Raw genomic sequence first — 24,053 nt, 5'->3', positions numbered from 1 at the left:
CATGCAGAAAATTGTATTCTTTCCTTTATCATGTTATTTTTTATTATTAGTTGTCGAGATTCTTTAATCGACAAGCTGTTGCTTGCGTTTCTTTTAACTCACTATTCTTAGTAAATAATTTTTTAGTTTTTTATTCGTAAAATTCTTTCAATAAGATAATTTCTAATTTACAAAAATCTTTCGACAATGTTTCTAATTCGCAAAAATCTTCCGGCAACGTTTTAATTGACTTAATTAATTGGTCAGGAGGTGAAGACCATACCTGACTTACCTTGTCGACTTTTGATTCTCTCCCTGTTGAGTTGTTTTCTTCCAAAGACTCTCCCCTTCATCGATACTCATTTGGGATGAGCTTTCTGGTCCTCAGGATGGAATTCGGCTGTAAGGGCTGTCCTGACCGTTTCCTCGATCTCGGACTCTTCTGACGGTGACTTGGTGCCCATCAAGGAGTTGGATTTAACCTCAACTGGTTCTTCGTAGAGCTTCAAGAAATTTTCCCAAAGTTCTTTTACTCTTTTGTATTTTTTGACTCTATCGAGATCCATGGCAGGTAGTACGCTTAAAATACTGGACTCGGCCTTACCATTTGCCATAACCTCGTTACGTTGCTCATCAGTCCACTGATGCTCCTCAAGTTCTTCTCCTTCTTTGCTTTTGGGCATTTCAAAATCATATTTCATTGTTAGACACATATTAAAGTCAGTTTTAAAATAAACCTGCATTCGTTGCTTCCAAAAAGTGAACTCCCCCTCGAAAGTTGGTGGGTAGATGTTAGCTCCGACCATCTCGTTGTTTCAGTCGGCGGTTAGTCCTTCTAAGGCATCCTTGCTCTGATACCACTTGTTGGATCACGTTGGCTGACTAGAAGGGGGGGTTGAATAGCCCTGTCAAAACAAAACACAACGCTTCTCGATCTTTCAAAATAACACTTGCATAAAATAGATTAAATAAACAGAAAGAAACTAAAAGAAGAGGCACAAGTCTTTTTACTTGGTTACAACTGAGGAGGTTGTTAATCCAAGGAATAAATCACGCACTAGAATATCTCATTCAGGCAGAGAATCCTCTTACAACATTTAAGCACAGAAAATAAAGAAGCTAAACTAGACATGAAGCATACAAGTGTTGAAAATGCTAATTGCTTGTTTGTTCTTTAACTTCTGGACCAAGGCTGTATTTATAGTCTTGGTCGGGGTGCCTGGAAGGGTTCTAGGCGCCTGGAAGGGGATACAATTTTATCCCTTTCACACGGATTATGGTTTGATCGCGATCTGGATAAAAACTTGATCCGGGCGCCCAGAAGGGTTCCGGGCGCCTCGGACTGTTCTGGGCACCCGGAACCTTAAAGTCAACTCTTGTTGACTTTTTTCGATCCAGACCCTCTGCTCCAGTCCCACTTGTCTTGGTCTGGGTCTGCTCGCTTGGGTGGTCTCGGCCATCCGGAATAGGGCTCACCCGAACCCAGTTTCTAGCCTTCTCGAGGAGGCTTCTGCTCCGGCTTCTCGTCCCTCGGAATTGTCGCGTGCTTCCTTCTCGTCCGCCAGTGTACTCATTCGCACCTCTTTGTCCCTCGATCGCACCCCGTGTCGACCTTCTCGCTAGCCACGTCTCTTGCTCCCCAAGCAATCTTCTGCTCTGGCTTCTCATCCGCCGGGGTACTCTTCCCGGCACCTCGTCCCTTAGATGCACAGAGCCCGTCGGCTCTCTCCCCGTGCCATTCTTCTCGCTAGCCACATCTTCCGCTCAACTTCCTGTGCTCCTAAGTTCCTGCACACTTAGATACATGGTTAAAATACCACAGGACCTAACTTAACTTGTTGATCACATCAAAACAACCTTGGGGTTCCAACAATATCTTTTTCTTATAAACCCATGATATTTTCAATGTGTTTTCAATGTGGGGCTATGTTTGCAACCTTGCAACTCCAACAAATTGTTGGTGCAACCTTAGGTCAAGGTTGACCTGGTTGATCCGACTCGAGTTGACCTGATTCGAGTTGTATTTTGATGTTTGACGAGAATAGAAAAGTTGTATCTTGATGTTTGACAAGAATACAAACTTGGGAGATTGTGGGTGTAACCTTCGGTCAAGGTTGACCTGGTTGACCCGACTTGAGTTGACTTGATTCGGGAAAAGTCCAAGTATGGAGACTTGGCACAGAAAAGTCCAAGTATGGAGACTTGGCACGGGAAAAGACCAAGTATGGAGACTTGGCATGGAAAAGTCCAAGCAGGGAGCTTGGCACGGGAGAAGTCCAAGTATGGAAGCTTGGCATGGGAAGTCGGAGAGGGCTTGGTAGCTCGTTCTCCGGACTAGGTCAGAGAGGGCTCGGTAGCTCGTTCTCTGGACCGGACGTGGAAGTCGGAGAGGGCTCGGTAGCTCATTCTCCGGACTACGTCAGAGAGGGCTCGGTAGCTCGTTCTCTAGACCGGACGAAGTCGGAGAGGGCTCGGTAGCTCGTTCTCTGGACAGGATGGAGTCGGAGAGGGCTCGGTAGCTCGTTCTCCGGACTAGGTCAGAGAGGGATCGGTAGCTCGTTCTCTGGACCAGACGAAGTCGGGGAGGGCTCGGTAGCTCGTTCTCCGGACTAGGTCAGAGAGGGCTCGGGAGCTCGTTCTCTGGACCAGACAGAGTCGGAGAGGGCTCGGTAGCTCGTTCTCCGGACTAGGTCAGAGAGGGCTAGGTAGCTCATTCTCTGGACCGGATGAGGAGGTCGGAGAGGGCTTGGTAGCTCGTCTCTAGACTAGAGGCTGTGATTATCTGGATTGGTCTGATGACCGATCTAGCGATGCCTTGGTTAACTGATCGGTCACCAGACCGATCAGTAACCGATCAGTAGTTCTCTATGAGAATTACTGATCGGTTTATAGACCGATCAGAAGGCAACCAGTTCCAGGAGAAAGGGTAGAGGATCAGTCTGTGGACCGATCCATCTATACCCTGATCGGTCCAGGCCTAGCCGTTGGGTCGCAACGGCTAGATTTCTGTGTCTTCTGTTTCTTCCTCGCAGGTGCAGTTTATAAGCCTCTACAGTAAAGGTGAAAAGTAGTGCTTGCTTCTTCCTCACACTTGCGATTTGAGCTTTGTTGAGCTCCTCTTTGCTGAAGCTTTGTGTGAGCTTCCCTCGACTGGTTGATCAGTTGCTGTTGGCATCATCCGTGAAGTTGCTGCTTCATCAACGGACTCCAGTCGACGAGAAGAAGGCAAGCAAACTTGGTAGAGTGTATTTACATTCATATTATCCATTGTTTCTTGCTTTATTTCTTGTACTCCTTTATTGCTATTGCAAAAGAGATTGTGGCGAGGTTTCTCCACCCAGAAGGAGTTCATATTAGCCGGTTATCCGGGATCTCATCCACCGACGGATTGATAGGCTTCGTCCACTTTACGGACACGCTGAGGAGTAGGGGCAAGTTATCCCTGAACCTCGTACATCATTTTGTTAGTGGTGGTTTGTTCTTTTCCTTGCATCAGTTTTCATTTTACTTATTTCCGCTGTGCTAACAAACTCTTGTGAGGAAATTGATTGGATTTTTAAAGGAGGCTATTCACACCCCCCTCTCTAGCCATCCTAAGGTCCTAACAAGTGGTATCAGAGCAAGGTTGCTCTTCGTCGGATTAACACCCGGGGGAGCACAAGCTAGAGAATGGATCTACTTGGAGAAGACATCACGATTCCACCCTTCTACGATCGCGACGACTTCGCGTATTGGAAGGTAAGAATGAAGTATTTTCTTATGACTAACCTAGTGAATTGGAATTGTGTACGAGTAGGTTTTACTCCTCCGGTGGATAAAAAGGGAGAACCTCTCGAGAAGAAGAAGTGGACGAAGGAACAAATCCACTAATCCACAATCAACGACGAGGTAACGAAAATCCTTGAATTTTCATTACCTAATGATATCTTGTGTAAGATAGGTGGATACAACGATGCCAAGGAGTTGTGGAACAACTTGGCTAAGTTCCATGAGGAGAGCTCCAATTCAAGTCATGAAGAGGAGTCAAGTGAGCCAAGTAGCTCACATCATGGAGGTATGGAATTAGAAGTTGAGGGCTACTCAACATCTAAGGAAGAAGAGGAGGAGAGTTCTTCATCAAGATTGGTGCAAGAAGAAGCCTCTACCTCCGGAAGGGATGAAGAAGAGAGCGTATATCCATCCTCAACCCTAGGTAACTCAAGCAACTTAATTTCAAATAAATTACATATAATGTGCTTTGAGTGTAGGGAATATGGGCATTACAAGAGTAAATGTCCAAAGAGGATTAGGAAGACTCCACCGGCGCCAAAGGTCAAGGAAGCCGGAGTCCCGATACGCAAGGGCAAGGAGCACGTGGTGTGCTTCCAATGCAAGCAAAGGGGACATTATAGGAGCCAATGTCCGAGGGGGAGGCAACCTCACAAGGACAAGAGACCAAGCACATCTATAGGGGGAGCTAAGGCAAACCCTAAGGTACCCTTTAAGGCACATTATTGCAATTCTAATAAGAAACATGCTAGTAGCTTTATTGCAATTGCCAATGATGATCAGCATGATAACCATAGAAACCGATACATGTGCTTAGGTGCCAAACATGTTAGTCTAGGTAAGGATAATACTAGAAATGCCAACCCTAGAATTAACTCATCTAAGGTTAAGGAAAACCTAGATAGGAATCCCAAAACAACTAGACATATGCCTAGGAATACCTCAAAGAAAAATGACAAATTAAAACTTGAGGTATTAGAGAAGGAAAATCAAGTCTTGAGGTCAAGACTTGACACCTTAGAAAATACTCTTAAGAATTTGGAGAAGTCAACTCTAGGGTCTAAGGGTCAAAAGCAAAAGCCCAAGGACATGAGAGGTTTGAGTCACAAACCTAAGTCTCAAGTGGTCAAGCCCACTTACCATAATGTTCCATTCGATTATGGAACAAGACCTAAGGCTAGGAAGACCATCACCAAGGTCACAAGGGGAGTCACCCCTAGAGTTGATCTTGATGAGTCCCAAATGACCAAGGCTTTAAAGCCTAGGAGGGTCATTAGGAGGGTTGCTAGGGAAGTCATCCCTAGTGAATATTTAGTGAACCCAATGAGCTCAAATAGGTTTTGGGTTCCTAGGAGTGTGATTTCATCACGCTAGATGGTTTAGGGTGTGCCCACCTTATTTGGATAGGTAGTTAACCTAATCATGGCAAAAGGTGGCATTTTAGGAAGTTTCAAGGTATAACCAAGCCTTGAAAATGAAATTAAAAATTATTCCTAAGGTGATTAGGATGTGCCAACCACATTTGAGGAATTTTCTAGGATCAATCTAATTGGCACAAAGTGATCTAAAAATCTTTAGTATATGATTTTAGGTCTATTACACTTAGGAATATAGAATTTATGGAAAAATGATCAAAATGGCAACTAAGGCTAGAATTAGATATTTTCTATACCTTTATATGTTATTTGTCATATATTGTTTGCCATATGCCATGTCATGACATCATATTTAGTTTATTGTCATTTGAAATGTCATGATAATGCATAGGTTAGTTATATGTCATGCCTTATTTAAGTTTCATACTTTATTCCATGACTTCATGACATTGGCACATATGTTCACTTATGATATTATTTTATGTCATGTCATCATCTCTTGCATTTATGATCAATTAAATTGATTTAAGGATAAAAACTCAATTTGATATGGAAATCAAATTGTTGTCTAGAAAATGCATGAGAACTTAGCTTAAGATGACCTAAACCCATATCTCACATCAAAATTGACTTGGATGTGTTTGATACACCTTATATGTGTGTGAGATATTAGGATTATGAGTTAGGATCAAGGTGCATAGTTCTTGTACCTAGATGAGCCTAATTCTAAATTGAGGATCATAGGGAAAGCTTGTGTACAAGTCATGTACGTTTAGCCCTAAGATTGTGATCCTAAATTGAATGGTTTAAAATCATTTCAAAATTGATTTGAAAAACCTTGATGAAGGTTTTCTAGTGATAGCATTCATCATTGAGCAAGTTGATACAAAGATGGATTAACCTTGAACTATTTCAAAGTCTTTCGAACTTTGTATCAAGATTTAAAAATGAAATTTATTTTCATAGAAAACTATTTTTCCATGATAATATATGTTATGAGGAATGTATCATCAAAATTTTACAATTTTTGGAATTTTCTGTGATTTTTTAGGGGTTTCTGAATTTTGGGAGAAAAATCAAAAATTCCTATCAGAGCTTTGTGGACCGATCAGAGGAGATCCTGATCGGTCCAGGGAGGTCTGGATCGGTCACTGGACCGATCCAGGGAAATGTGGATCGGTCTGGTGACCGATCCAGTAAAGAGATGAGCGTGCCAAAATGCTGATTTTCGATTGTTGTCTGAAATTTCAGCTTTGGAAGTTGGTGTTTTTGATTTCTAAAGGGTTGAAACTCTCCAAGACATTGTTGGTGCAATGGTCAAGGGGGTGTTGACCTTTAGGGGGAGTTTTACCTATTGGTCAAGCGGGAGTTGACTTTTAGGGGGAGTTTTTACTCGTCAAGATTAGTGATATGGGGATTGTCACTATGTTGATTGTTGTATTTAGTATCAAGGGGGAAATTAAGGGTTTCAATGAAAGGTATGAGACTTTCATTAGGAAGAAACTCTTAACCTTGATTCACTCTTTTTGATGTGTGTCAAAAAGGGGGAGAAATGTCTAGAGAATGTTCAAGGAAGAACATTGGAGTTTAGGGAGAATGTTCAAGGAAGAACATTGATTGGAGAACTATTGGAAAACCTAAGTTAGGTTATCGGGTTAACCTAACTTGATTATGGTTTTTGTCAAACATCAAAAAGGGGGAGATTGTTGGTGCAACCTTAGGTCAAGGTTGACCTGGTTGATCCGACTCGAGTTGACCTGATTCGAGTTGTATTTTGATGTTTGACGAGAATAGAAAAGTTATATCTTGATGTTTGACAAGAATACAAACTTGGGAGATTGTGGGTGCAACCTTCGGTCAAGGTTGACCTGGTTGACCCGACTTGAGTTGACTTGATTCGGGAAAAGTCCAAGTATGGAGACTTGGCACAGAAAAGTCCAAGTATGGAGACTTGGCACGGGAAAAGACCAAGTATGGAGACTTGGCACGGAAAAGTCCAAGCAGGGAGCTTGGCACGGGAGAAGTCCAAGTATGGAAGCTTGGCATGGGAAGTCGGAGAGGGCTCGGTAGCTCGTTCTCCGGACTAGGTCAGAGAGGGCTCGGTAGCTCGTTCTCCGGACTAGGTCAGAGAGGGCTCGGTAGCTCGTTCTCCGGACTAGGTCAGAGAGGGCTCAGTAGCTCGTTCTCTGGACCGGACGTGGAAATCGGAGAGGGCTCGGTAGCTCGTTCTCCGGACTAGGTCAGAGAGGGCTCGGTAGCTCGTTCTCTGGACCGGACGAAGTCGGAGAGGGCTCGGTAGCTCGTTCTCCGGACTAGGTCAGAGAGGGCTCGGTAGCTCGTTCTCTGGACAGGATGGAGTCGGAGAGGGCTCGGTAGCTCGTTCTCCAGACTAGGTCAGAGAGGGCTCGGTAGCTCGTTCTCTGGACCAGACGAAGTCGGGGAGGGCTCGGTAGCTCGTTCTCCGGACTAGGTCAGAGAGGGCTCAGGAGCTCGTTCTCTGGACCAGACAGAGTCAGAGAGGGCTCGGTAGCTCGTTCTCCGGACTAGGTCAGAGAGGGCTAGGTAGCTCGTTCTCTGGACCGGATGAGGAGGTCGGAGAGGGATTGGTAGCTCGTTCTCTAGACCAGAGGCTGTGATTATCTGGATCGGTCTGATGACCGATCCAGCGATACCTTGGTTAACTGATCGGTCACCAGACCGATCAGTAATCGATCAGTAGTTCTCTGTGAGAATTACTGATCGGTTTATAGACCGATCACAAGGCAACCGGTTCCAGGAGAAAGGATAGAGGATCGGTCTGTGGACCGATCCATCTATACCCTGATCGGTCCACAGACCGATCAGGGATCTCCTGGACCGATCAGGCCATAGCCTGATCGGTCCAGGCCTAGCCGTTGGGTCGCAACGGCTAGATTTTTGTGTCTTCTGTTTCTTCCTCGCAGGTGCAGTTTATAAGCCTCTACAGTAAAGGTGAAAAGTAGTGCTTGCTTCTTCCTCACACTTGCGATTTGAGCTTTGCTGAGCTCCTCTTTGCTGAAGCTTCGTGTGAGCCTCCCTCGACTGGTTGATCAGCTGCTGTTGGCATCATCCGTGAAGTTGCTGCTTCATCAACGGACTCCAGTTGACGAGAAGAAGGCAAGCAAACTTGGTAGAGTGTATTTACATTCATATTATCCATTGTTTCTTGCTTTATTTCTTGTACTCCTTTATTGCTGTTGCAAAAGAGATTGTGGCGAGGTTTCTCCACCCAGAAGGAGTTCATATTAGCTGGTTATCCGGGGTCTCATCCACCGACGGATTGATAGGCTTCGTCCACCTTACGGACACGCCGAGGAGTAGGGGCAAGTTATCCCCGAACCTCGTACATCATTTTGTTAGTGGTGGTTTGTTCTTTTCCTTACATCAGTTTTCATTTTACTTATTTCCGCAACTCTTGTGAGGAAATTGATTGGATTTTTAAAGGAGGCTATTCACACCCCCCTCTCTAGCCATCCGAAGGTCCTAACACAAATACCTCTATGATTTCTTCTATTAGTTCTGAAAAAATTACCATCATGTAACATTGAAAAGTAGTTGTGGTATTACAGAGTCCAAATGGCATACGTCGATATGCATAAATCTTATAGGGACATGTAAATGTGATCTTCTCTTCATCTTGGGGATGTATTGGAATTTGAAAGAAGCCAAAATATCCATCCAAATAGCAGATGATCCTGTCTGAGATCTGTAAAGATGAGCACTGGCTTTTATGAATGACAATGACCTCTAATGAAGATGAACTCCAAAGATCTGAAGGAACTCCTCAACGCTCCTACGCACAGTGAGACGAGACAACAAAGCGTTAGTGACCTAAGACTGGGGTGGGGATCCCTGGCTAGACCTTCCGACGCTCAAGTCAGTTCCTCTCACCGATGGAAGAAGAAGAAGAAGCACAGTAACTGAAGTGAAACATAGTTTAGATGCTAGAATTTGCATACATTGCCAATGGAGAAAACCCCCTTTTTATACTACCTCACGTGACCTCCGTAGTCGTGAGGTGGTCCCCGGTTCATTAGAGTTTGTTTAAGAGATGAAGTCATCTTCTATACTTCATGCAATAATCCTTTAAGAAATCTTTTTTGTACCCCAGATGTATCCATTTTATCGTTTATGACTTGTATTGATAATGGGGATACGTCATCATAATTGAAGAAGTTTCTAGAAGATATTTCCCGCCAAATATTCTGCTAAGCATGTCCCAGTCGGCTATTTAAGCTGGTCGTATATACTGCTGAGAATACCTCCTCCTGAATATGTCTCGACCGGTCATTCAAGCCAGTCCGTATATACTGTTCCAACTACCTCCTATTGAATATATTTTGGTTGGCCATTCAAACTGGTCATATATACTGTTCACACTACCTTCTATTAAATATGTCTCGGTCGGTCGTTCAAGCCGGCTGTGTATAGTGCGAAGAATGTTTTCCGTTGAACTTGTCTTTTATGCTTGGGCGGGCTTTGCCTGGCCGAGCATATATGAGCAAGTAGGTGCTCGCTCGGCCTACGATTGACCGATTATGTGTTGAGAATCTTATATAAGGCTAAATACCTTTATGCTCGGGCAGACTTTGTCTGACTGAGCATATATGAATGCGGGGGTGCTCGCTCGACCTGTGGTCAGCCGGTAATGTGCTGAGAATCTTATATAAAGCTAAATACCATTATGCTTAGGTGGGCTTTGCCCGATCGAGCATATATGAGCACGTGGGTGCTCACTTGGCCGGCGGTCGGTCATTTATATGATGAGAGTTATATACAAGGCTAAATGCCTTTATGCTCGGGCGGGCTTTGCTCGGTTGAGCATATATGAGTACGTGGGTGCTCGCTCAGCCTGCGGTCTAGCCGGTTATATGCTGAGAGTTATATACAAGGCTAAATGCCTTTATGCTCGGGTGGCCTTTGCCCGATCGAGCATATATGAGCACGTGGGTGCTCACTCGGTCTGCGATTGATCGGTTATATGCTGAGAGTTATATACAAGGATAAATGCCTTTATGCTCGGGCGGGCTTTACTCGGCCAAGCATATATGAGCACGTGGGTGCTCCCTCGGCTTACGGTCAGCCGGCTACATGTTGAGAATTATATATAAGGCTAAATGCCTTTATGCTCGGGTGGACTTTGCCCGATTGAGCATATATGGGCACGTGGGTGCTTGCTCGGCTTGCGGTCGGCCGATTATATACCTTTCCTATCTTTCTAGACTTAAACCCCTCCACTTGCTTGGCTGATCCATCATAACCCGTATCACTAGCCTCCCCTTCAAGTCTAGTCGAAGGAGGTGTAGCCGACTGACTAGACCTAAGTCTATTTCTGCCCGTTTGCTATTCACTGTAGTGATCCCGTGATACCCTCTACAGTGATCCCGTGACACCCTCTATAGTGATCTCGTGATACCTCCAGCAAGTTAAATAGAGGTGTGATCCTAACTTCTACAATATCAACCTTTACTCTTTCTTGCTTTATCTTCCTCTAAAGATTTTATTAGGAGTTATGGCTTCAAATCTTCTCCTCTGGGATCAACTATTGTTCAAGAAGGAGAAGTCTTTAGCTGAGGCTAAGCAAGCTTCAGATCTACATCATTCACACCAAAGAGAGCTAGAGGTATGTTTGTTAATAGCTCAGTCTCAAATTCGATCGGAAGTGGCTTTGAGGGACAAAGCTTATCGGGATTTGAAGCAAAAGACTGAGGAGTTGAATGATCTAAAAGTCCAGCACGCTTCAGAGATAACTGTTCTAACCAGGAAGGTTTATGTAGACGGTTTGCTGATATCACAACAACAATAAGACTTAGACTAGCAAAAGGCTAAGGTGAATTTTCTGCAAGCTGAGTTGGATCAGATCATATTAGAGATAGCTTCTCAGTCACAGGTCCCAGAGGTGAATCACACAAGCACCAGAGGACAGGACGAACTTCTCCCTTTTGTCCAGGCTGTCATTATATTACACGCCCATACCAGGGATGGGAAGAACAATCTAGTAGCTCCAGGGAGCAGGGCAAGTAGAAGATTATTTCTTTGCCAACACGACTACCTAAATAAAAGTTGAATTCCATTGGATGACAGATTTTCCTATTGGCAATAGTACTGAGCAAAATATTCCTGATCATATGAAAATTTATTTTCATCCCACAGAACATAATAATGAGTCGGCTTACCCGTCCGTTGTATTCCCAAAATTTGTTCAGGTTGTCCCTTTACCACACACCCCTACTTGGGATGGGCAGAATGATTCGGTAACTCTAGGAAATAAAATTTGTAGAAGTTTGTTTATTTGCTATATTTGTTTATGGAAGTTCAAGAATTATGATTGTAACATTACTAATGTTGATGTAAAGTTCTGTGTTTATATTTTATTATGCAATTTACCTTGCTAAGTGTTTCTTGCGGTTGGCCGCGTGAGGACTAGTCAAATGAGGGATCCCATGTGTATGCCCGAACAAATATGAGTTCGACCGACCTTTGAGGTTCTCCTCTGCACACACAGTCAGTCGGGTTTATAATCAATCAGGGCCTTTTCCTTGTTTACAAATTTTATTTATTCATTTACATTTTAAGATTCGCGTAAATTTTTAAAGTGGTCTCGTTGGTAATTGGTCCTTCAATGGAAAAAGAATGTTCGATGATATGACGGTTCAGTGTAAGATTCGATCTATTCTGTCCATCATAAATGCCTCTTCCAGGATGAATACCATGTATCCTTTTTTCTCTATTTTTCTAGGTAACCTTGGTACATTTTTCGTTCATGTATTATCACATATTCTTCTTGGCAGATTAACGACTCTCCTTTACTGAATTATTTTATTTCAACGACGATCCTTATAGTGTGTGGCAGGTAAGTGCATATCACCGGGAACATTAGGAACTCAATTATATGACGACTTAACTAGGACAGAGAATGGAAACTTGAAGAGCTTGAGCTACTTACTGCACCGAGCACAGAGGACTTATGTTTAGGCCATACTTAGGTTACTCCACAGTCATGCTTATCAGTGAAACTAGTTGATAGAGTTAGGCGAATGCACTAAGGATTATGAAACACTGCAGGATTTCATGAACATAGTTTGTGGCATTTTGCTTGAGGACAAGTAAAGGTTCAAGTCTGGGGGTGTGATGTGCGCAAATATTATGATCTTTTACGCATGCTTTAGCGCACATTCACTTGACTTATACACATATATTCTTCACATGATCACATCTTTTATCTTGTATTCGTCATATCTATTGTTTTGTTCAGATATCTGCTCTTTGTTTGGTTTTATGTCTGTTGGTGCAATATCCCTAGGTCAAGGTTGACCTATTTGACTAAGCTTGAGTTGGCTCAAGTTTGAGTCTTGATATTTGAGTTTCGATGTTTGACAATACATGAAGATTGCAGGTGCAATTGTTCATGTGGGGAGATTGTGAAGGAGAGTCAAGTAGGTCAAGGTTGACTGAATACTTGACTGGGAAAGTCCTGGTGAGTGAAGCTAGGTGAAAGTCCTGGTGAGTGAAGCCAGGCAGATGAGAAGTCCTAGTGAGTGAATCTAGGTGAAAGACCTAGTGAGTGAAGCCAGACATGTGGAAATCTAGGTGGGTCAAGGTTGACCAGACACCTAGTGTTTGGAAGTCCAAGTAGGTCAAAAGATTGACCGGATACTTGGCAAGAGGAAATCCAGATGGGTCAAGGATGACTGGACATCTGGTGGAAGGAAGTTCAAGTGGGCCATGGAGGACCAGACACTTGGCATGAGATGGTAAGTCCAAGTGGGTCAAGGTTGACCAGACACTTGGCGCAAAGAGAAAGTCCAGATGGGTCAAAAGTTGACCGAATTCTTAGCGGTCGTAAGTCCAATAGGGAGTTGACATGGAACTAGGAAGTTCGGACGTAGTAAACTTCCGAAAGCCATAACTTTTGACTCGGATATCGGAATGAGGTGATCTTGGATGTGAAACGAAGATAATTTCAAGATCTACACAGATTTCTACTTCCCAATCGATTGGACAATCGATTGGGGGGTTCAATCGATTGGTCAATCGATTGGGCGACGTGATTTTGTGCAGAAATGGGCTGAATCGATTGGGTAATCGATTGAAACTTTCCCAATCGATCGGTCAATCGATTGGGAGAGTTTTTGAGCGAACAGTGAGTTTCTGAATCGATCAGTTGATCAATTAAAACCTCCAATCGATCGACCGATCGATTGGAGTGCTGGAAATCGCTCGAGAAGCCTTGAATCGATCGGGTAATCGATTCAGGGTGATTCCAAGAGCACAGATGCGCTTTGGATCGATCAACCGATCGATCCAAAGCCTCTCCAATCGATTGGGAGCAATCCAATCGATTGGGATTCGACCGTTGGCACGAATAAAGCCGTTGGCGAGCGTTTTTCTGCGTACTTCTTCATCTCTTCTCCACAGGCGATCACATCAAACCTCCACAACGATCTTTTCTTCCTCACCGCCTGTTCTTGAAGGTTCTTGGAGGCTCATCCAAGTCAAGGCGAGTTGCAACAAGAAGAAGAAGAAGCTAGGGTTTTCATTGTAATCTTGTAAGATTCATTTGTATTTTTGCTTCTTTCTTTCTCATTGTTGTATTGTGAGGTTGTAAGACTTCTCCACCTTCGGTAGTTACCGAGAAGGAGTGTTTTTATAGTGGAGGGTGCGTGAGTGTGTGGATCCTTGGACTAGTCACCTCTTCTTGAGGTGGATACCAAGTAAATCCTAGAGTTAGCGTTGTGTGTTTGTTTCTTTGTATTTTCTGCTGCATATCTTTGAAGAAACAAGCAACGACGAGCACGAGATCGCGCCGAGCTATTCACCCCCCCTCTAGCTCCATTTTTGGTCCCAACAAGTGGTATCAGAGTGAGGCTGCTCTTCACCGGAATCATCGTCGGAAGGGGCAACAAGGCTAGAGGGTGTAGAAGTTGGAGCAAATTCTATCAAGTCAAAGACTTCATCATCAAGCTCAACTTCAAATGGAATTCGGAGATGGATTCGGATTCGACACAAGGGTGCCTCCACCATATGTATCCACGAGTTTCGATTCTTGGAAATCTAGAATCGAAAACTTTCTTATGATGGAGATAGAGCAATGGTTTGCTCTCATGGAATGCTTCGAAGCTCCAAGAAATTCAAAAGGCAAGATCCTCAAGAAAAGAAAATGGAGTCAAGAACAAATTCAAAGGTGCAAGGCGAATGACAAGGTAACCAAATTATTGGTTAACTTATTGCCAAGCACAATTCTTTGCAAAATTGGAGAATTTGAAGATGCGAAAGAATTATGGAGAAAGTTGGCCGAGATTCATGAGATCCCCTCCACTGTACAAAATAATGAAGAATCCAAAGAGGGCGACTCGGTGGATCAAGACCAAGAGGAGGAGAATTCCGAGGTTGAGAGATGCTCAACACCGGAGGAACAAGAAGAAGATCCATCCTCTATGGAGCACGAAGATACAAGCAAAGGAGTATACTCCTTATTTCATGAGCATGAGGATTCGGAAGTTGAGAGATACTCAACATCTGAGGATGAAGAGGTAGAAGCCTCCACCTCTAGGTTTGAGGGGGAGCGTGGATCATCATTGCCGGATCAAGAAGAAGCCTCTACATCCGGATCAAAAGGAGAAGAAGTCATCCCTACAAGCAAAGGTATACCAATTTCAATTGTTAATAATAAAGATCATATTATTTGCTTTGAGTGTAGGGAAAAAGGGCATTACAAGAGCAAGTGCCCTAAATTGGTCAAGAAGAAGGGCCAAATGGCACCAAAGGGCAAGAAGAAGCCCAAAGAGACCGCTCCCGAAATAAAGAAGAGCAAGGAGCACATTGTGTGCTTTTCTTGCAATCAAAGGGGACACTATCAGAGTCAATGTCCCAAGGGGAAGAAAGCGGTCAAGGCTCAAGGAGGAAGCACAACTCAAGAGGGAGCCTCCAAGGTAAAACGCAAGGTATCATTTGTTGAGCCTACCCCTTTAAATAATGGTAAAAAGCATGTTAGTTCTAATTTATATCATTTTAATGCTATTTACCATAGAAATAGGAAGCATGATAGCATTAAGGAAAAACATGTAGCTTTTCATGCTAAAACGACTACACCTAGGTCTAGGAAGGTAGATAAAAATTTAGGTAAGAATTCTAAGGATTTTAGTTACAAGCCTAAAAATAAAATTGCTCAAGGATTAAATGAAAAATCAAAAACTAAGGATTTAATGAGAGAAAATCAAGTCTTGAGGTCAAGACTTGATGAATTAGAAAAGACCCTAAAAAGGATGGAAAATATCCTAAAAGGGCAAAATGAGTAAAATCTAGGTTTAGGACAACAAGGGTCATCCAAGGGTCATAGAGGTTTGGGATACAAACCTAAAACCAAAAAGGATGTGCCTTCTTACCATAGAGTTCCATATAGTTATGGAACTAACCCTAGGCCTAGTGGTCAAGTCAAAAATACAAGGGAAGTTATCCCTAGAAGTATTTTTGCAACAACAAACGTGACTAAGACTTCTAAGAGGTCTAAGAAAGTCACTAAGAAGGTCACAAGGGAAGCAATCCCTAGAGTTGACCTAGAAAAGATGACCAAGGACTCTAAGAAGCCTAACAAGGTCACTAGGAAGGTATCTAGGGAAGTTATCCCTAGTGAATACCTAGAGCATCCAAGGAGCACCAATAGGTTTTGGGTTCCTAGGAGCATTTTCTCTACCCCTTAGATGGGTTAGAGAGTGTCAACTCTGATTAGAAGGGTAGTTAACCCAACTTTGATGAAGTTGACACTCGGAGAGTATTTTCAATGTTATTGTTAAACTTTGAAAATGAAAAGGATTTTGATTTACTCTTGAAATGAGTAAAATGTGCCATGAATTGAGAAAATTGATTTTAAATTAAATTGGCATAAGTGAGAGAATCGTAAAGAAATGTCAAGTTGGGATTTTGGCTTTTTATTGAGAAGTTAAAGGAAAATCTAAGCCTTATTTTAATTTGTTACTCTTTAAAAAGAGTAATCTGTGCCAAAATTTAAGGAATATGCTTAATTTATATTGGCACAATATAGGAAAAGCAAAGGAAATGTCAAAATTGGGTGTTGATATTTTCTTGGGAAATATTAGGCAATCTAGGTTTAAACTTTAAGTTAGCTAAGACTTTAGGATACTTAGATAGGTAATCTAGGTATATTTTATTTATGCTAAAATTTGCCATGCTTTGTTTGCCCATCATATGTCATGACATCATATTTATTCTTGCACTCATGGCTTATTATGAAAAACATAAAAAAATACCATGTCATGTCATACATACATCATGTAGTCATAGGAAATTTTCTTTTGAAAATTATTTATCATTGATGTATGCCATAACATATCATGCATTATGTTTAATTCCTCGCAATTAAGGACAAATGACATTTATTAATAAATAACATCCTTGGTGGTTGTTCCTAACCTCAAAATGCCTAGATAGATATGCATGATCCTTAGATTAGGACAAAACAAAACTTTACATCTCACAAAAGAACTATAAGGTGACTTGTATGTGTTTTAGTGCACATTAGATACAAGTGAGATGTTAGGATGATGAACAAAACTCAATATGTTGATTTAGTGCATTCTTTTGAGTTTTAAGTTCATCAAAACACATACGTATGTGTTTTCCAATCATTGGAAAAGCTAATGTACAAGTCATGTGCATTGAGCCCAAAGAACATGGTTGAATATTGGTTTTGAAAATCATTTTAAAATATTTTTAGAAAACCTTGATGAAGACTATCTTTTGATAGTAATCATCATTGAAATGTTAGACACAAACTAGAAAAAAATACTGAAGTTTTTACAAGTTTTCAAGTTTATGTCAATCTTGGAAAATAGAAAGTATTTTCATAGAAAACTATTTTTCCTTGATAGTATATCCCCTAAGTAGTGTCTACATGAATTTTTACGATTTTTAGAATTTTGTAGAATTTTTAGGGAGTTTCTGAAGTTGAATGAAATGGAATTTCAGTAATTTCAGAGCTTCAATCGATCACCCGATCGATTGGAGTACCTCAATCAATTAGGTGATCGATTGAGAAGGCATTTCTCACGAGCAGAAGCTAGCTGGATCGATCCACACTAGTTGAATCGATCAGTGGATCGATTCAAGCAGGTTCAATCGATTGGGACCCAACTCCAATCGATTGGGGATGCTAATTTTGGCTGGGAAAGCTTGTTTTCAGCATTCTAAACCATTTTTAGTCTATAAAACCACTCCTAACCCCTCAAAACACATTTGTATACATTTAGGGGGAGTTTTCATGATGAAAATAAGGATGGATGGGTTAAGGAAGACTAAGTAGAGGTTTAGGTTGAGGTTTGGTTTCAATATTTAATTTTTTAACCTCAGAACTTCTAAATTTGGATTTCTTATATGTTTAGGGATTTCAAGTCATTGTTGGTGTAATGACAGAAGTTACGTGCATGTCTTTAGGGGGAGTTACTCTTTAAGGACATGAAAATTTATTTTTCATACGCATTGGAAGGTGGTTAACCTTCTTTCGTGAAAATGCTCAAGGTTGGGCATTTAAATACAATGGAGAGTGGATATCTTCATTATTCAAGTGGTAATGCTCAAGGGTGAGCATTAAGGAAAATGAAAGGTATGGGACTTTCATTATCGTTTTGTGAGCCACGAGTGAAGTTGTGAACAACGTTGGGTAACTCTTCAAAGGGAGAGTTTTTGATGTATGCCAATAGGGGGAGAATGTGTGGTTAAGTTAGGCCTTCATTACCTAAAGAGGGAGTTTGCTCTGTAGGAAAGGGGGAGAATGAAGGAAACCATCATTCATACATTGGCATGAAGAAAGTTGAGGCTATTAGATTAGCCTAACTTAAAGGTATTGTCAAACATCAAAAAGGGGGAGATTGTTGGTGCAATATCCCTAGGTCAAGGTTGACCTGTGATCCTGTCTGAGAAGCTGGATAAGACGGAGATCCGGGAGAAAGAAACCCACCGCTGATGAAGAATAATGCCTAAAGAATGCCAATCCGAGAAATCGAAAGCGGATCCAAGAAGATGAAGCCCCCAAATATCCTCTCGAGGCAAGATGCAAATGGCGATGAGGAGATCCAATCGAAGAACACCGGCTTCGGAACTCCCAAGGCTTCCTGCGCACAGGAGACCAACCAACACTACCATCAGTGACCTAAGACCGGGGTGGGAATCCCTGGCTAGGCCCTCCGACGCTCAAGTCAGTAATCTCTCTTGATGTGGAAGAAGGAGGAAGAAGATGAATAGTAGTTAAGCAATTAAGGTTATGAATGTGCGCAATGATGTGAACTTACCTTACCAACGGAGAAGACTTCCCTTTTTATACCACTTCATATAACCCCCGTAGTCATGAAGTGGACCCCGGTTTGTTAGAGTTTGTTATGAGATGACGTAAGCTGTGTACTTGTGGTGAATGACTTTTTAAGGAATCTTCTTCATACCCCAGATGTACCTTCTTTGTCGTCTAGCACCTGCAAAACGGTCTGAAAACACATTTCCCGCCAAAATATATAACACCGGTTATGCAATCATATACTGCAAACATATTTAGGAACTACTTTATTTGTAATATCACTTCTCTTCTATCCTACCAGCTTGTTTTCAAAGTGTTCCTATCCTTCCTATTCGCCTCTCCTATTTCTGCTACATCAGAGATAGCTTAATGTACTAATGTTTCTTGTCTCTGTTGGAACTGGGTCTAGCTAGGTTTGACCAATTATTATTACCTCTCGTGAGGTTCCTGAGGAAGTGTTCGTCCGAGCTCTTTATTTATTATTTTAACTAGCATTGGGCTATATTTTATCAAATATCTTTTCAAAATATTAGTCAACCTGGCTGATATTAACCTTCCTTCTTGGGGGCATGTCTCGATCAGTACTAGTCTACTCGCTTTGGAAGTATATCCCGGCCGATACTAGTCTACTCGCTTGGACGTATATCCCGGCCAATACTGGTCTACTTCCTTTGAGATATATGCCACTTGATATGAGTCTTCCTCCTTGGAGGCATGTTTCGGTCGATATTGTCCTACCTCCTTTGAGGTATATCCCGGCCGATATTGACCTTCCTTCTTGAGGGCACGCTTCAATTGATACTAGTCTACTCCTTTGGAAGTATATCCCGGCCTATATTGGACTACCCCCTTTGGGGCATACGCCAATTAATATGGGTCTTCCTCCTTGGAGGCATATCTCTGTCGATACAACCCTATCTCCTTTTGAGGTATATCGTGACCGATATTAGCCTACCTCCTTTGAGGTATATGCCAATTGATATGGGTCTTCCTCCTTGGAGGCATATCTCGTTCGATACAAACCTATCTCCTTTTGAGGTATATCTCGGCTGATATTAGCCTACCTCCTTTGAGGTATATGCCAATTGATACGGGTCTTCCTCCTTGGAGGCATATCTTGATCGATACAAACCTATCTCCTTTTGAGGTATATCCCGGCCGATATTAGCCTACCTCCTTTGAGGTATATGCCAATTGATATGGGTCTTCCTCCTTGGAGGCATATTTCGGTCGATACAAACCTACCTCCTTTTGAGGTATATCCTGGCCGATATTAGCCTACCTTCTCCGTTTGGTTATATCCTTTCCCCTTCTTATTGGGGACCCATGAAACGTAACCCATATCACTAGCCTTCCCTTCAAGTCTAGTCGAAGGAGGTGTAGACGACTGACTAGACACAAGTCTGATTTTGTCTCTTCCTACCCGTGATTTTGCCCCAGATATTGAAATGACCTCACAGATTTTGTGTACAACTATCTGGTGAAGCTAAGTATAGTGATCCCGTGAACCTCAGTACAGTGATTCCTTGGGTCCTTTGATCCTTTAAATAGGGTTACAACATTCTCTCCGTTCACCACCCATCTTAGTTCTTTTCCTTCCTTGTTAACTTTCACTGCTCTTTTCTGGCTGAGAGTATGACTTCGGCTCCCCCTCTTTGGGGGCGACTCTTGTTGGACAAGGCGAGATCTATATATGAGTTTATTCAAGTTCTTGCTTCGGCTAACTCTAGGGTTCGAGGAACTGTCTTAAGAGATGAAGTTTTTCAAAGTTTAGAATTTTCATCCAAAGGTGCCAATGCTCTGAAGGCTCAAGAAACTTCAGAGAGATTTTCACTACTCATGGAGGGCCAACTAAATAGCCCATGGATGTCGCGAGAAGGGCACAACACATATTACCGACGGGCTAAGCTGGGTGGCTCTAGTTGCAGAACTCCAGGGCTTGGGGAGAGGCTCTCTCAACTACTTTTCCATCATGGTCTGAATAGATCTATCCCCTTTCCCTTTCCCTTGAATCTTTCTGCTCCACAATTCTCATCGTCCCGGGCAAAATATTGCCACTTCTGCGCCTTGACAAGCTCGGACGAGCTTCCTCTACGCTAGGTAAAATGTTTCCACTTCTGCTCCATGGTAAGTTTGACTACAGTGGGGCTAAAACTTTCTAAGCATCTTAAGGGCTTATGTTTGTAATTTTTGTTATCTGTTTAAGGTTTAATGTTCTGAGGGGAAATGTAATGTTATGTACTTGACCAAATTCTAAGTGTAAAAACAACCTTTTGTATTGAATTAAGTGATTCTATTGAATCCTTCTGATTTGTAAGAATAAATGTGATGTTGTGCTCATTACCTCTTCGTATATCCTATGTGTCATTTATCATGGCCGAGGCTATCTTGACCGTTGGAATACTTCTATATTATAGCTAATGTTATACCAACCAATATTAGCTTATCTATCATAAACAAAACTGTCTTAGTCGATGTTATATTTATCTATTGTAACTAACGTTATACTGACTAGTATTGTCTCGTTGATCATAAACAATGTTATTTAAACTGATATTATACTTGTCTAGCATAACCAAAGTTATGTCGGCTAGTATAAAATTATTTTGATCAATGCTAGTCTGCATTTTATAAGGATATTAATTTAAAATCTGTTATTCGCCTAAATCGCTATCTTTAAATGTTTTTGTCCTTAGCCTGGGCTTAGTCAAAATTCAGTCCTTTTCACTTTATTATGTCCAGTTAATTACGTCTCCTTTCGAAACTTCCTGGTTGGGGATTGACTCTTCTTTGGGTAAGAGAATGTTAGAAGTGTACCACGAGGTGTTACCAGCCCAGCGTGATCCGATCTGTCGCATCCAGTATAAATATTTCTTTATGATTATATGACACATACTTTCTCTTGCCGCCATGTCACGTAAGCCTTTGCCTTTTTCCTGTGATCCTCAGCGTCTGCTGAGATAAAAGCATTTTGATCTGACGACGGTTGTGTGTTTTTCAAACCCTAAACCCTTCGTCTTCTTTTCAACTTTGTCCCTTCTTTTCTTTTCCTTAGCGTTCTTTTCTCGCTGCAGTCTTCGACCAAACCCCGTGCTCACCATTTCTCGGCAATCTTCTTTCGTGTTTTCAGTAAGTAATCTGTTGTTTTACTAGCCTCTACTCTTGTCCATGGCTGAGGAAGCAATTGCTCCTTGGTACGTCCACATGTCTTCTTCTTTTGATAAAAATGCTAGGCTAACCATCCGTCGTCAGTATGAAATTCTCCGGGAGTATAGCATCATAATCCCAAAATCGGATGATCATCCTCATCGTCCTCCTACTAATTGTGTGACTTTTTTCAAGGATAAGTTGATAGGAGGTTTAAGGATTCCCATTCCTCTTTTTTTGATCGAAATAAGCCAGTATTTTGATATTCCTTTGCAACAATTTGCCCCTAACGCATTTCGTTATCTATGTGGTACTTACATGCTGTTTCGTTTGCTAGATATTCCTCCTACTCCTCAAAATTTCTTCATATTCTCTTATCCCAAGTGCTCGGAACCTGATGTTTTCTTGTTTCAGTCACGGACTAAAATGGTTCTTTTTGAAGATATGCCCTCGTCTCTCAAAGCTTGGAAATCCCATTTTTTCTTCATAAAGTTTCCCGGACCCATTCCTTGGTCTTATGCTTGGAAATCTTCCTTACCCTCTTTGCCCGATATCAGAGAGTTCCATCTCCATCCCTCTTTTCCTATTTATTATGAAAAATTGTTAAATCGTTGGCTTTCTATTCCCAAGTGGCTGAGAGTCGATCTTCTATACCTGTTTGGCTTAAGCCCCGTCAAACCTGATACTCAAGTCCCTTTAGGTAACACCTTGTTTCTTTCTTCTTGCTTTTAACTAACTAAATTATTTTTCTTTTCTATGTAGTGGAGAGCTTTTATGACGCTTTGATTGATGAAGAACTACGTCTGGAAGAGGACGCAATTCGTGCCAAAGAAGTCGAACTTCTGGCTGCTATTATTCCTCCCCCTTCAATCGAAGAGCCGACTCCTTTAGCTGAGGTACCCAGCTCTTTGGGGGTTCTTGAAGCTCTTGAGGCTCCTGAAGGTCTTTCTGCAGAGATCCTTGCTATTTCTTTACCCGTTGTTACTTCACCAGTGGCTACTGCTGCTTCCTCATCTGCCCCTCTTTCCATCATTGAACTCACGTCTTCTGGTAGCCCAAATAAATCAATAGCTGAACTTGCTACTGGCAAACGCCCAGGGCGCAAACTTACCAGGGTTTCTCCGTCCAAAAGGAGGCTTATCCTTCCAGCTAATGAACAGGTTTCAGAAGGTTTTGTTCCTGCTGACCTTCCTTCTGATGAACCTACATTGGCCAAACTCTACCCTTCTCTTAGTTTTCCTGCCTCACCTTTCTCTAATGCCAGTGCTTCTGGCGATGTCTCTTTCACCTTTCCCCTATCTATTCCAACTTCTGGATCTTTACCCTCTTCACCTTCTTCTTATTTAGTCTTTGCTCCTCCCTCTATCCCTACTTTCTCCTTCTCTGCTGGTTCTTCTACTATTCCTGTCCTCCCCATATTGCTAGGAGGTTCCTGTTGAGGTTGCAAGGTTGCAAACATAGTCCCATATTGGAAACACATGGGAAAGATCATGGGTTTATAAGAGAAAAGATATCTCCATTGGCTTGAGGCCTTTTGGGGAGAGCCCAAGAGCAAAACCATGAGGGTCTAGGCCCAAAGTGGACAATATCATGCTATTGTGGAGATATCTAAATTCTTTTCGATCCTACAATTGGTATCAGAGCCCGGACTGCCAGAAGGTTTAACCGCCGACTGTGCACAGAGCTATGGTCTGATTGAACCATGTGAGTACAATATTGACCTCGAACAAAAAAGTGGGAGCTCCTATGTTCGGATCAAGAGGACCAGACACCAAGCAGGAAGTCCTAGTAGGTCGGGTGACTGAGGGGTAGGAAGTCCTAGTTGCGGCTAGGCAAGGAAGTCCTAGTAGGTCGAGTAGACCGAGGGGCAGGAAGTCCTAGTAGGTCGGGTAGACCGAGGGGCAGGAAGACCTGGTGGGTCGAGGATCGGACGTGGGAAGCCCATGGTCCTTTGTTTGAGGGGGGGATTGTTGAGGTTGCAAGGTTGCAAACATAGTCCCATATTGGAAACACATGGGAAAGATCATGAGTTTATAAGAGAAAAGATATCTCCATTGGCTTGAGGCCTTTTGGGGAGAGCCCAAGAGCAAAACCATGAGGGTCTAGGCCCAAAGTGGACAATATCATGCTATTGTGGAGATATCTAAATTCTTTTCGATCCTACAGTTCCTTCGCCGGCGATTGGGATAAAGTTCGCCCCATTTTTGAAGAACTCAATACTCCTGAAGCAATTGATCGTTTCTCCCATAAGGAGAATCAGGTATGTTTACTAACGTCTACTCTTTATTTCTTAGCGGTTATCTCATGACCTTTTATTATATTTCTAGCGATGGATAGAAAATATGGACTTATCTCAACTGATGCACAACTTATACAACGAGAACAAGAAACTAAAATCTGAGAATTATAAGCTGAGACAACAAGTTACTGAGTTATCTTCTGCCGCATTTTCCGCTGCTACC

This window comes from Zingiber officinale, chromosome 9B (assembly GCF_018446385.1).
Source record: "Zingiber officinale cultivar Zhangliang chromosome 9B, Zo_v1.1, whole genome shotgun sequence".
In the NCBI taxonomy this organism is placed as follows: domain Eukaryota; kingdom Viridiplantae; phylum Streptophyta; class Magnoliopsida; order Zingiberales; family Zingiberaceae; genus Zingiber; species Zingiber officinale.
This window is presented reverse-complemented; position numbering follows the sequence as displayed.